At 48.4% G+C, this 12,444-nt stretch overlaps 1 protein-coding gene and 1 non-coding gene across 2 annotated transcripts in view; both read left to right on the plus strand.

The window, feature by feature from the left end:
• Positions 1-462: 462 nt before the first annotated feature.
• The window catches only part of LOC149371278 (sialin-like), an 82,023-nt gene continuing 70,041 nt past the window's right edge, over positions 463-12,444 (plus strand). Inside the window, exon 1 of the mRNA XM_089564961.1 lies at positions 463-861. The gene's annotated coding sequence lies outside the window, so the exon portion shown is untranslated. The remainder of the gene's footprint in view (positions 862-12,444) is intronic.
• LOC149371279 (small nucleolar RNA SNORD36) lies at positions 3,338-3,407 on the plus strand. The gene has a single exon (XR_016287045.1). It is a non-coding gene; the product is annotated as a small nucleolar RNA SNORD36 (small nucleolar RNA).

Here is a 12,444-nt window from a genome sequence, read left to right on the forward strand (position 1 = left end):
CCCAGGACAAATTTTGCATATCTTTGTCCCAAATAAACTTTTCTACTTCTACTACTACTACTACTACTACTACTACTACTACTGCTTCTACTACTACTACTACTACTACTACTACTACTACTACTACTACTACTACTACTACTACTACTACTACTTCTACATTTCCTGCATCGCACAATTTCGATGGTCGTGGAATCGGGCGCCTGTCATACAGTCGTCCAGCTCCGCCAAGGCTGCGATCAGCTACAGCAGTGAAAGCAGTCGACTGTTAACGGAGTCGTGCATGCTGGGAGGTCGGTGGGGAGACCGGCCACAGCGGCATCAAAAGAAGCAGCAGCCGCTCGGAGCTATTTCGCAGCTCGCACCGAGAGATGAGAAAATGTGAGCGCCCGTCCCTTTTACCGCCAGCGATAGCGCGCGCTCGCCGGGAAGGCATAAACGTCCACACTCACTCACACTCCCTCTCACTTGTCGCGCTGACGACACGCTGCTGCTGCAGAGTCGCCGTCGCAGTCGTAGCACTCCGGCCACACCGCCGTCACACGCACGGTGCGTGCTTCGCTCATTCGCTCGTTTACCCCAGCACGTGTCGCGGAGTTGGCGCGCGGTGTTCGCTCCGTCAAGACTTCGGCGCGTCTCGACTGTAGCGGAGCGCTGTGCGCTTGCCTACGGTGCACGTCTGGGAGGTTCGCTCTTCGGGTTGCTCGTGGACTGAAGTTAACGTTTCGCAAGGCTGACGAGAAGCTAGTACCTCTACGGCATTTTTGTATAAGTTCCAATGCCAAGCTCGACCGACGTGTGAGACGAGACGACTTTTGACTTGAAGCGGAGAGGTCTTAACTGAGTGGACGTTGCCGAACGGTGAGTGATTTCGTTCTTTTCTCTTGTGTTTTCGAAAGCAGCAGTTGTACAGAGAGGTAGGACGCAGTATGCCATGGGAAAAGTTATGGTTTATGGTTTATTTGGTTTAACGCCCCATAGCGACTCAGGCTATGACAGACGCCGTAGTGAAGGGCTCCTGAAATTTCAACCACCTGGGGTTCTTTAACGTGCACTGACATCGCACAGTACACGGTCCTCTAGAATTTCGCCTCCATCGAAATTCAGCCGCCGCGGCTGGAATCGAATCCGCGTCTTTAGGGTCAGCAGCCGAGCGCCGTAACCACTGAGCCACCGCGGCGGGTGGAAAAGTATACAGGCATAAATAGCAACCTTTCAAGTCAGTTCACAGCGCAACCACCACTACAGACTATTTTACTTGTCAGAAAATTGTGCTCGTATCCGTGACGTGCCTGCTACTGTAGCGCAGAAACTACATGTGACAAGGTGTACGTAGATTGTAGGTGATCAGTGCATTTACGCACGACAAATAATACTTTGTACTGCGCTAGCACTGTTTTCTGCGTCTGAAGCTGTGTATTTCAATCTGCTCTAAAGTAATTTCTCTATAAGTCCACTAGCTAGCTTCACAATTTCTGAATGCTAAGTCATGTGTATGCACAAACGTGAGCAGGCTTACCTAGAGTGAAGATTCCTAATTTTAATCCATGTATCGGTTGTCAGAGATAATTCTTGCGCTCAAGCGCTGCCGCATCGCTACGCGATTGATAAAAGCACAAGCGCAGTGCTCGCAACAAAGCAGCTGCGATAAGATTTCACGCTATTTTTCCGGCGGCACACCCCCAGAGAGCTCTAGATAAGCATGCTTACCTCTCTGCTAGCTTTACAGTGGTAAGAATACTGAAGCATACATGGACCTCCCTTGGACATGCCGAACTCCGAATCTCGGACGTAAGGCTCCGTTTACAGATGATTGTCGGCAAAAACTTTCTCCGCTTGTAGTAGTATTTCTTCGAGTGCGCGGTGACGTTTTCCACAGGTGCGCTCTGTTAGTTCTGTCACGCACCAGATCCTGAGGTCCAGGACTTGCCGTCACTTGGTGTAATTTCTGCCGCGTAGCCACAGCAAGCCACCCCAGAGTAAAGAGCACAAAAAGATCCACAGTAGATGGTCGTGAAGCTCTTTTCGTGGAAATGATTCGCATACACCGAGACAAAATAATTTTGGGACTGAGAAGAAAATTATGGCAATTAACAAAAGTTCTACTTTTGGCTTGGGCGAGCAGCCCGAACATGACGGGCGCACAACGACTGCTCTGAAGGCCAAGCGCAAGATCCGCGTCTCCATTGAAGGCTCCGTGCAGCAAAAGCGTTGCAATATGGCACTTCTCGTCTCTCGTGCGGCCCTTGAACTATTTATGACATCGAACGTACTCCTACTATCGAAAGCAATATTGGTGTACACAACGAGAGGTTTCGTGGCTTACTGCTTTGCCGCACCCTTCGGCGTTTTAGCAAGAGAGGAACACCACGGATTAAAACAAGCAGATGTTTCATGTTCCTTCTTGCCTTCGTTTCGTAGCGCTGTGTGAATCTGCTTATTAAGCTTGAACCAACTAGCCCACACCAGAATTCTCTTAAGCAGATATGGCATGCTTCTAAAGAGAAGCGGTCACCTGCTCGCCTGTCTCGACAAGAGACGCTGCAGGAGTGTGACACGGCAGTACAATGTAACAAAAGTTCCCCTGGTATACACCTCTTTCGCTTCCGACAGTAAAGGCACAAGGAATATTAAAGGAAGGACTTTGTTTGCCTTCAAAAACCAAACTACTTCTTGCTTCTTCAGCGAGGTTGATAAAGTATTGCACTGATCATTCGAACCAATGACACGTTAAAGAACCCCAGGTGGTGGAAATTTCCGGAGCCCTTCACTACGGCGTCCCTCATAGCCTGAGTCGTTTTGGGACGTTAAACATCCCATAAACCAAACCGAACCGATGGCACTTAGGCACAGAAAAAGGCAAATGTTGCAGTTTTGACTCATGCTCTTGTAGTATAATGAACGGCTGCGTGAAATCAATGCCCTTCCTTTTGTACTGCTTGAACTCGCTTACAATTTAGGCACGACTCCGCTGAGCACAGACATACCTCCTCCACGAACACGTGGCATCAGAACTGACGTTCCAGTCTTAGTCCAAAATCCACATTTGCAATGGTAAAGAGGAAGGAATTGACGCAAGAGAGATAAAAGCACGCTGGCGGGCACTTTCTTTTTTTTTTCCTGTTCTTTCCGCGCCGCATGGTGCCCTGTTATCTGTTCGACTGACCGCTGTTTTATCTTTGAAGTGGTGTTCGATATGGCTCTACTCTTGCAACTTGCGCTTTCTTTGGATGGCAGGCAGAAGGGCGCGCCGTGCATTTTTCTTTTTTTTTTTCGTCAGACTCCTTGACTGTGACCTTCGGCTCCGGTTTAGAACACGCCCCCGCACTCCTCTCAATTGCTTTTATTTTTTTTCTTGCATCCACTGAAATTTTTTTGAAGAGTCGAGCTTTTTGTTCATGAGCAACGTTTGACACCACTTCCGTAGTTTATAGAGATACCCTGCAAGGCTTAAGCTATTTCATGCATAATTATATGCGTACATTAAGCAACAAGTTGCAAGCATAATAAGCTTGTAAATGAATGAACACATCGTAGTTTATGAAAATGGATTTCGGATTAAACAAATCTAGGTGACATCCCGCTTCTCAAGATTCACACTAATTGGTAACTTGAGTTACTTCACGGATTCAAACCTCAAACTAACCACTCAATATTTTTTTTTTCTCTGGCCGTCAAGCGCTCTGTGATAACTACAAGACGTGGGGGTTTTCTAAAAAACTTTCCATGAACTCTGTCGCTAATATTTTTATTGCCATAAATGTACCAACTGACAATAAAGCGAAACGTAACTGTGCGGTTACTATTAACGCAGACAATTCCAATTGTTTTGCGCGTAGTTAGCACTTTTACCTTCCTTCTGGCAAAGTTTGACCAGTAGATGTGCAAGTCACACCATGTGGTTCTTTGCTCTACTCAACACTTGTTCAGAAATCGCAAAGGGAGATCTCAAGAACCTTTTGCCATTGGTGCCCGACCAGTCTTCGATGGGTCGATTTGTTAAAGGGGCGGGCTTCAGGAACGAGAACATACAGTAGCGGCCTCTGTCGTCGGCCTCCTGCACTGGAGGAAAAGCCGTCTCGGAAAACCATCATGGCCTAACGGCTAATTGTTACTATGACTGTGACGGGGCGGGAGAAAAGATCCTCTTCCTGGACGGAACGCGGCGTTCCCATGAATCCATGCACTTCCAGGCACTCCTGCAACCACGTGATCACAGATGACAAACTGTAGAGAGTCTCTCCCAGCCTGTGTGTTTCTTCTAGGTCAGGCCTAGCTAGCGGACGCTGTCTTTGGTCAGCAGAAAAACGCTGGAGATACTGCGACGCCGACCCTTTGTAAGCCGGGAATAGTAAGAGCGCTTTGGTGACACCGCTTGCGAAACGGTGTTTCAAAATCTGGCTATTTCCTCTGGTCCATTGGCGGAGGTTATTTGATGGAATCGCAAGCTAGGAGAGGCTAATGAAAGCTTCCTCCCTTCATTGTCATTAAGCTTATTAATTCGCCTGTCGGACTGTTCTATCAGCGCATCTCTGCGTGCTGTATTTCATATCTGTTACTGTGTCCACTTCACTGACTCTGCTGCCAAAAATCGGAGAGTTTCCTCCCCATCGGAGCTCAAAAAGTTGCACAAAGTTGCGGAAAGTAACTTTCACTATTCTGTTGCCCGCAGGCGTAGCGACAGTCAGCTTATAGACCTATGACGAGCTTCTCGAGAGAGTGGGGACTGGCCTTAAGGCCCAGCCCGTTACAAATTCTAGGAGAGGTCCCTAGTCCGGGACCCCTCTGGCTTCCGCGGCTGCTCGGGACCTGGCGACGAGGGCTCTTTGGCTCTCTAACGTAGAGCAGCCGAGCAGGGCAGCCTCCCAGCTCTCTCGGGTAGGTGAGGGAAAAGGAGGGTAGACAGGGTTAGAGGGGCATGCCCACGCCATGTGGCACACGTCTGAGAACGCGCACCCGCAATGCAGGCCCTCCCCTTTAAAAGCCGGATTAAAATATTGCAGCACTGCCCTGCACAGTACCATGTTGGTATACAGGAGAAGGAGCCAACGCTCCTCGGTTTTTTGGTTAGCCCTTTCGCAGGGGGATGAAAGCGGCTACTCTGTGTCGGATAAAACTGAATAATTTGTTTGTAGGTGATAGCCGGATTAGGTTCTGGTATAGGCACTATAGTTCTGGTACCTCAGGCAGCGAGTGTCGAGGCGATGCCCGGTGGTTGAGCGCGCGGGCTGAGGCGTCGTCAGCCCCGTGTCCCTCTAGTCCCACATGTGCTGGGGTCCAGATGACAACTCGTGTGTTCGGGTGACCCCGGTACTCACATCTATGCAAAATTTTGGCGGTGCGTTGAGATTTTAACAAGCTTCCCGGGAGTCGGTAATGATAACCCGGGAGCCTGGGTCTGCAGCGGCGAGATGGGCGACCTCCTACGCGTGTGCAATTTTGGGGGCACGGAAGGTGTCTCTGAACGTAGGTATTTTGATGGATTACTGCGACCGTATACCATCCCCCGTGGTGTGGGCCAGCAGCATCTGTGTAGAGGACTGCGTAGCGAGAGCCATAGCGGTCGTTAAGGGCCGTCACGCGCGCGGTTCGACGGCCCTTTTGAGTCTCCTTTGTCATGTTCTGTGGCAGAGGTTGGACCTGTAGCGTGCAGGCGTCAGTCCTCTGGAACCATGGTCATTTCCTCTGCACGCGCTTTGGAGGCAATGTGCAGGTGGTTTTGGAGGCTCCAACCGCAAGTATTGATTGTTTAAGTGCACCTCGCGTAGCTCCGCAAAGGTGTTGGTCATCCCGAGATCGATGAGCCGTTGATTGGACGTCGTTGCAGGGAATTCGAGGGCGCGCTTGTATATTTTGCGAAGGGTCACCTCTAGGGCGTTCTCGTCACATTTCCGCAAGCAGGTTGCCGATTTTCGCCCGACGGCGCGCACTCGACGCCCGGCGTCGACAGCAACGCCCACCGCCTCCGATCTGGTTCCGCCAGATATTGGCGCGCGGCATCCGGTGCGACCAGAAGCTGCAGCTCAAGCAAGCTAATAGCAGTGCAGAAAACCCGTTCTTCCGGTTTGGCTGCCTCTGCCTGCCGTCACCAGCATGGCCGCCACGGCCGACGAGCTGCGCAGTGATTTTGGCACGGAAATGTTACCGTGAAACACGGCCGTCTTGGATCTAAATGCCTGCATTTCCTTCCTGAAGTGAATGTGTCGAAGAAAACCGCAGCCGTTGGTGTCCGAGGCTGAGCAGGTTCCCAAAGGTACGCGACGCTATGCATCAGAGCACGCATATTCTTAAAGATACTTATATATGCACGCGGGCTAAAGCAAGTACGTTGGTGTCGAAGTGAACACTTTCGTGGTTTTAACAGAAGAGTCAGCGTCGCTGCTCTCACAGACCTAACTGCTCAGTGGTATTTGCCACTTGTTGATCCCTTTCGCGTCGATGATGATATCAACTTCATTTTCCGCCAGATAAGGAAGCCCCCAACTCCCCGTCCCCGGCACGGAGGCCTTGGTGACGGGGTCCGGGACCTCCGCGATTTGAAGCAGGCGAAGAGGTCTTGATTCCTCGCGGCTTCTTCCGCCAGGGGGATGGCTTGTTGCTGTAGGGCAGGGGTCCGCAGCAGGGCTTCCCAGTCGCTTCGTGTATCTTCAGCCTATCTGTCTTCACACATCTCGGCGGACACCTGAACCAGGGGGAAGGCGCATAACTGCCCTCTTCGAAAAGTGGACACCTCAATCGTGCTTTAAGCTACGTCGCGGTAGTGACAGATGTGCGCTGCATGCGTTGGCATTGACAATGTTGTGCCAGAAACGCGGCGCTGAAGCCATAGGCCGTCGGCGTTCGTTGTGTTCATTGGCGTTGGCGTCAAGAACGTTTTACACTCCCATCATTTTAAGGAAAGGAAGTGAGCTTAACTGGCTCCCTGGGTCAGTGGACGCCTGAATCGCGCTTCTATATATATGTTATAGGTACGTGGGGGTAATGAGAGAGAGATGTGGGCTTTATGCTTTAGGGCTGACAACGGTGAGCGAACTGTTGCGATCAATCATTAACTGCCACCTACCAGGGTGGCAGGGTGGGTGGGGACTTTAATGTGGATATGAAGACAAATAAACTGGAATTCCTTAGCACTCATGTGGGAGAACATTCCATTCCTCTCGCTCGTCACGCCTCCCACTGCTGTAACAACCTCGCGAAATACTTGCATAGACCTCTTCTTTGAGAATCAGGCATTGGGGCAGCAAGTCGAACATATGAAGAGTTTTTTTTCGAAATGAGCCAGATCCACCAAAACAGAAACTTAGAACAAGGCCATAATTTCTTGTCTGAAAGGAATGCGCTGCTATTCAACCTAGTACCTCACAAGTTTTATGGGGCAGATAGAGCAGTCGAACAGCATTAATCGCCAAAAATTTACGTGCATAGTTTGGCCTATACAACAATGGAAACATTGGATTTGGCTCATATCGAAGTGAAGCATTGGATTCGACCCAGCTTTCTTCTCGAAACTTTATTATTACTGCAGTATGTTTCAGGTTGCATTCAAAACAATACGGAAAAATGCTTGTGCTGTGACTTCAGCAGAAAAAAAATTACAAGTATGCGTCACCCGCTTTACACTAATTGCATGGATAGCAGGCCTGTCTTCCTGGCAGCATAAGCAGCCTTCTTCGCAATCTGCCATGGGCTCCTTTTCTTGACAGCGACGAAAGGCAGCCTCAAAATACACAAGTTCTTCGTTTTCTTTCCATGACACACCGAAGTGAGTCACCAGAAGGTTGGTCACATCTCTCACCTTCAGTTCGTTGAGGTGGTGTGCATACAGCTCGCACTGTTTCGGTGTTTGTACAAGGGTCTTTCCCCTCTTTAGGACCGACACAAAATTAGACACCGAAACCCTGTAGTGGGGTTCGGCTCTAATTTGAGGGCTTCGGCCTGTCACATTTCTCTGAATGTAAAAAACCTTCGTTTCAGTAATCTTGAAAGGCAGGTTGGATCTCATTACTTCCGTACAGTACGCCTTCCAGGGAACGTTCACCGACCTCTTCATACCCGTCGCAATCCATGCGGAACTAAGTCCGTCAAAGCAAAAGTCTTGAAAAAACAAAGGAGCTCGCGAAACAGACCACGCAGTCCGCGCTATCACGCGCGAGCACCGCCGGCACGAGCCTACAAGGAGGCTGCCATGTTGGCTGAATCACGTGGTATCCGGGTCAGTCTCCTATTGGTTGAACGGATTTGGCTCATTTCGATCCACGCAGTGGAAGGATTTGGCTCGTTTTCGATTTGAAACGTGATCTGCGGGCTAGCTCAGTTGGTGTGATTTGACCCATTTTGTTCTGATCTGTTTTTTAAAGGAAAGTTGACTGGCTTAGCTTGCCACTACAGTTAGGGTTGCGTTACTTTCGGTTTGTGGATTTGGCTCATTTCGAAAAAAAACTCCTCATATATTTATCTATTTCTCCGACCACAAAGCTTCCTTCATGACAACCAAGCACTGTTAGCGGAGTGTTTCTTGTGGAAGGAATATGTGGGAAAAATATCAAGTTGTCTGTAATTGTACACACATGTCTTGCTCGAATTCTTTGCCTCAATCTATCGGAAATCTGGAACAGCTGATGTGCTGCGCTCAAATTTCGCATTAGGAAGTAACGTAATCGTCGGCATTTTTTTTCTTCTGTTCTTCTGGGTGCGTCTAACTTTGTTCTGCGCAGTTTTTCCACGTGAAAGTAAAGGTATAAAAAAACTCAAGGTCAAACGTGTTTCTGAGGTGAAATGGGCACACTCAGGCAGCGCATGCTCACTCATCTATCCATCTGCTATCCGCACTAGCCATCCTAGAGACGCAGAACCGGTCAGCGATGAAGCTTTGAAGGTAAAGGCTTGCGACATTATCATTTTTTCCCTGTGCCGTACACTTCCGTGCCGTACGTATGGACGACAGGTTACGGGCCAACTCACATTTGAGTCAGGTAACCATGGCTGTTATCGGTGGCCTTGGCGAGCGAGTGACGCTTTTACTGAGGATGAGAAAATACTGCGAAACACTTCTTGCGCCCACTGCCCTTCATCTTTCGACACATAAATCGTCGCCATCTACACTCCGAAAGAACTCGCACATCTCCATATCAATTAGACTCAGAGGTAAATATGTAGAGGTGCATACAAAAGTTTTCGGAACGCCGAAATCACAAAAAGCCCCAATTTTCTCGATACGTAGAGGCACAGCCTGGCATTAAGAAGTGTATCGTGTTGTTCGTGAAGGAAAGTACGGAGTTCATTTGCCAGTTTGTGGATGCATGCTGAAGCTGCTGAGAAACTAAGTTTTGTTGTAATTTTCGTGTTCCGAACACTTTTCTGGGCACCTGTATACGTCATGAGCTCAATTTTTCCTGGCGCTAATAGCCGCTGAAAAAGTTCTGTACTAGTTCAATTCAACAGGCTTCAGTAAGCATTTACAGTCATGCAGTGCATTCTGTTCGGACTGGTGGGCCTCAGCAACCACCCATAAGTTAATCGAGGCTTCTGGAGGACTACGCTGCAACTTATATATTTTGTTCTCTTTACAATTAATCTTTTTTTTCTGCAGAATTCAAGGTGCGATTCCGGCTAGCTTAATTTCTCGTCTTGCTTGAATTATTTCATACGATTCAATTTTTCTTTTTGCTATTATTCGCGTGTCACTCCATTTCTTTCGGCGAGAACAGTTTTGACCAAATGCATTCCGGCGCTGCGTACAGGGAAGGACATCAAGCAGCGCAAAACCTGCAATTTTTTAAAGCTGTAGGCTGCGCGACAACAGTGGAACAGCGCTCCTAAAATGTACAGAAGGGAAGGAAATGAAAGACAAGACGATCGAACATGACCTGACGTGGCATTTGAAGGAATTATTTCAGTCGTTTGCACAACGGTCTTGCGAGCCCGAGGAAATGCAGACGGCACTGACTTACATCTGCAGACGCAGGCTTCGACGGGGCCACGTACAGTAGAGTCTCGAAGACTCTACTGTATACGGCATACTGTTCGGTCCGACGAATTCTGTTATTATGCAGTCCGTGATGCGAGATCGATGTGACACGAATGCAACAAATGTGAAGAGAACCTCGCACCTGTCCAAAGCTGGCAGAGAGGGAGTCGGTGACTAATCCAGCGTCAGGCAGTTTCGAGGAGCTGAGTTCTTTAGACTGCGGTTGCGTAGGTTTAGCGTATTTATGAACTTTAATGCGAAGTTTAATTAACTTTATTGGACAGACGTAACGCGAATAGAATATTGCCGATGGTCTTTGGGGTAACGTTACGGGGTTTCTATGATAGACAAATGTAGCAGGGGTCGTCGGAGGTGGGTGAGATTCCGCCTTTACAAAAACAGTTTTTGACAGTCTGTAGAGTGTCTATAGACTTCTGTCTATCAAGTCTATAGACTGTCTATAGACAAATCCTAGAGAGCAGTCTGTAGGCAATACAAATGCCATAGACAGTCTATAGACAATCTATAGGTTTATGGCCATACACGTTTAGTAGGCTTTTGTCTATCGACAGTCTATAGGCTATGAACAGACAAAAATCAATATGTATAGGAAGTCAATACAGTCAATAAGAAGTCTAAAGACTGCCTATAGAACATTTTTATAAGGGAGCGGAGACAAGTAGCCGGAGAAAAGTTAGCCGCAGCTGGTGAAGGGCGGGGTTTAGTGTAGGTCAGTGAGAGATGCCTTTGTACTGAAGTGGGCGCAGTTAGAGCGATAATGATGGGATGATGGACTGTGAGGTTTGAGAAAGTAAGGGCTAAGTCCCCAGCCAGCTTTTCTTGAAATACGGCGTCACGGAGCTGATGACCTTCCAAGCGATGTACTACATTGTGAAAGATCCTTTCAGGTGTAATCTCGATCTGACAGTTACGGAAATTTTCGTTTCGGTCCACTTGTTACCTATGTTATCAGGCAGATGCAATTGAAGGGAGAAACAGTAACACCTCCGGGCCTAAAGTCGGTCTGCATGTACAACTAGCTAGTGTCGAACTGCTCCTCCGCTTTTGCAGCAGATAAATTAGGCTGTAGAAAGATTTTAATCCAGTAATCGGCTAGAGAGGATCTTTACTTCCGAGAGACAGAGAGAGAGGATAATATGGGAATACATGTAGGTTAACCAGGCATTTCTTGAGAGCACCCCATAATATAATGAGGCGGTGTATCGCCGGTTTCCCAGACTAAGAAACGCGATCACAGTTGAGCTCGAGCACGCTATGGACAAATGAAAACTAGCGAAAGGAACGAAGACGAGAAACACAAATAAATGCTTCAAAATACGACCAACTAATTCGCACTGAAGTTTAGTTCAAACGGTGAAATGACTTGCCACAATAAAACGTGGGAAAGCGGTATAAAGTCGAATGGCTGTAGACATGTTAGTTATTCTGCGGTTTTTAAGTTTTACTACACTGCAGGAGAACGTACGAGTGGTAAAAGAAGCTTGAAACTTTGCCAGTGGCTTATATTTATATTTTAATGAATAACGAGAATGCAAACTCTAGTCTTAAAGGGCCGTCCGTGGTCAAGGGTATTATATTTACCAAGGAGGAAAACAATTTCTGTACTTTTTTTCTGATGACTCCGAGAAAGAAGGTGAACCTTCCTCAGCCTACAGGCCTCAAGGTTAAGCAAACTTAAGTCCCTTTGAAACAAACCCCCCCGTCGTAGTATGTTCAGGAACACCGAACTCACGTCATGGCCATATTAGGATCCCGGATATCTTCGAGTACCTCTGACATTTGGCGAACGCCACAAACCACGACCATGTAGTGCGAGTCTTCTACAGCGGCGCCATTAGTTGTTACGGTGGCGCATTGTAAAGCTTAGTCTCTCAGCTTTTGTACTGCATTACCCGCAGTCTCGTAGTTTCGCTGTGCGCCTTCGGCCACACTTGCGCACATGGGCGAGGAGCCGAGTGACGTCACAGCCGCGCAGCTGGTGCACTGCTCGCCTCCGACCCAGAGATGATCGTGATGCGGCGGTGGAAAAAAAAAACACACACACACACACTGTCATGGCGGCCAAGGAGACGCTGTGAGGCCCCAACCATGGGGCTCAACCATTGATTTGGCACACGGTGTGCGTGATAGCCGACAGTTGTTTTGGCACGCAATAGCTGGCTAACCATTATGCGCCGAATTTAATATGATAATCTGGACAACGTTTGGCCCTCTACCTTGACCCATTGGCACAGCGTAGGGTAGCGCACAGGAATCTGGCCCGGAATCGCGCGCGTGATTCTCAACTTACGCTGTGTTTTTTATTTGACAGGAACCTGGTATAACATGTTATGCAACACCAATGACAGCGCCGTAATGCCTGCAAGTGTCCTGTCTCTTTCGCGCAACTTACGCTGTGAAAAAGTGATGTCCACGGAAAGCCAAATAGAAAAACTCCGCTAATGGAACTGCGTGAA

The sequence above is a fragment of the Amblyomma mixtum genome, chromosome 1 (genome assembly GCF_055824585.1).
Source record: "Amblyomma mixtum isolate Tamu chromosome 1, ASM5582458v1, whole genome shotgun sequence".
Lineage (NCBI taxonomy): Eukaryota > Metazoa > Arthropoda > Arachnida > Ixodida > Ixodidae > Amblyomma > Amblyomma mixtum.